This window comes from Pelobates fuscus, chromosome 12, assembly GCF_036172605.1.
Source record: "Pelobates fuscus isolate aPelFus1 chromosome 12, aPelFus1.pri, whole genome shotgun sequence".
In the NCBI taxonomy this organism is placed as follows: Eukaryota; Metazoa; Chordata; class Amphibia; order Anura; family Pelobatidae; genus Pelobates; species Pelobates fuscus.
The window spans coordinates 141,660,943-141,663,349 of record NC_086328.1 but is presented as its reverse complement, the minus strand read 5'-3'; positions in this window follow the sequence as shown (position 1 = coordinate 141,663,349).

Below are 2,407 nucleotides of genomic sequence, written 5' to 3'. Positions count from 1 at the left end.
TGGCCGAAAATGGTTCCACACGTTTAGGCCTTGCGGTCGGTCTCCGTTCGTACGGTGAAACTCCACGAACCCATTGCCATCCATAGGTATCCTGGGGGTCGCTGTACTCCCCCTGCGAAGGTTAATCGTCCTACCGAACGGTGAGCTGCTCGGTAGGTCCAGCACGAAGTTATACTATCCTGGAGGTCTCAGCGGTGTTCGCCTGGGTGCGTCTCCGTTTTTAGTTCCAGACGATTGCTGGCAAACACCGCTGGTCGTGCGTAAGATGGCCGCGAACACGTGCAAAGTCCTGAAATGGCGGCCACCTATACGTTTACACAAAGGATTCGTGCTGAACCATACCAACGACTGCAAATAAGTCAGACAAGTGAAACTAACATTTAAAGGCACATAGTTCAATAAGGTTTTTGTAACAGTGCTCCCTTTTTGTGGAACACTCTGGCAGACACCGTCTGACCCCTTTTCGGGGCAGACTAAGGCTGTCCAGACCGCTGGTTATGCTGGGCTGAGGTCCGTTTGTCTGGACAACCCGTCCGCGTTGCCATTCTGTTTCCCGGGTCGGTAGGTAATGGTAAAATTGAAGGGTTGCAATGATAAACTCCAACGTAATAACCTGCCGTTATCTCCAGCGACCCGGTTTAGCCACACCAACGGGTTATGGTCGGTGACCAGAGTGAACTCTTGTCCATATAAATAGGGAGTCAATTTCTTTAATGCCCACACCAAGGCCAAACACTCCTTTTCGACCGCTGCATAGCTGACTTCGCGGGGTAGGAGCTTCCGGCTGATGTAGGCAACTGGATGCTCCCCTCCATCTTCACCTACTTGGCTGAGGACGGCTCCCAGCCCGAACATGGAAGCGTCTGTATGGACGATAAAACGTTTATTAAGAGCTGGAGCCGCCAAGACAGGAGCATTAACCAAAGCGTTTTTGAGGGCCTGGAAAGCCTTTTCACAGTGGGGAGACCACAGGACCTGTCGAGGTAAGTTTTTCTTGGTCAAGTCAGTCAGGGGTTTGGCAAGTGTGCTGTAGTCGGGTACAAATCGTCTGTAGTACCCTGCCGTGCCCAGAAAGGCCAGAACCTGGGTTTTAGTGATGGGGGTGGGCCAATTGGCAACAGCTTCTATCTTGGCTGGCTCTGGTCGCTGTTTTCCGCACCCCACCCGGTGACCCAGGTACTGTACCTCGGCCATCCCAAAGTGACATTTTTCTGGTTTCAGAGTCAGGCCAGCAGCCCGGATCTGATCCAGAACCATTCCTACATGAGCTAAGTGGTCCTCCCAGGACTCACTGTGAATCGCTATGTCGTCCAGGTATGCACAGGCAAAACTCTGGAAGCCATCCAGGAGCCTATCCACCAAGCGCTGGAATGTAGCTGGGGCATTCTTCATCCCAAACGGCATCACCTTAAACTGGTATAAGCCGAATGGGGTGACGAATGCCGACTTGGGGATAGCCTCCGGGGCCAGGGGAATCTGCCAGTAACCCTTGCAGAGGTCGATAGTGGTCAGGTAATTTCCCCTGGCTATACGATCGAGTAGCTCGTCTACCCTGGGCATCGGGTACGCGTCCGTCACTGTTTTTTCATTGAGCCTCCGGTAATCTACACAGAACCGGGTCGTCCCATCTTTCTTGGGTACCAGGACAACCGGGGAGGCCCAGGGACTATCGGAGGGCTCAATCACCCAGAGTTGGAGCATCTCATCTATCTCCTGCTTCATTCCTGTTCTAACTGCCTCGGGGATGCGATACGGGGGCTGGCGTAAGGGTGTTTGCCCGGGGGTGTCGACCTGGTGGGTAGTTAGGGTAGTGTACCCTGGCTTCTGGGAGAAGGTGAGGTGTTTGGCCTGGAGGAGTGTATTGAGCTGCTCCCTTTCAGTGGGGTTAAGTCGGTCTCCTATCTGAACCTGGGATACTATCCCTGTGGGGGGACTCTTTTCTAATAGGTCGGGGATGGGTAGACTGTCGGGGTCTTCCTGGGGAGGACAACATACGGCTGTCACGTTCTCGGGTCGCTCCAAGTATTCTTTGAGCATGTTTACATGGAACGTCCTCCTAAGGTTGTTGTCGTGGCAACTGGCTATGACATACGTTGTATCGCCCCGTTTCTCTACAATCTGGTAGGGGCCCTGCCATGATGCTTGCAATTTGTCTGTCTTTACCGGCTTAAGTACCAACACCTTTTGTCCTATGGTAAAGATTCTCCTTCGGGCCCCCCGATCGTACCATACCTTCTGTCTTCTCTGGGCCGACTGGAGGTTAGCCTGCACGGATCTGGCTAGCTGCTCCATTCGGTCTCTGAGTTCCAGCACGTATGGCACAATGGGGACACCGTCAGTTTCTGTCTCTCCCTCCCAGTGCTCCCGGATCAGGTTTAGGGGGCCCCGTACCTTTCTTCCGTAGAGC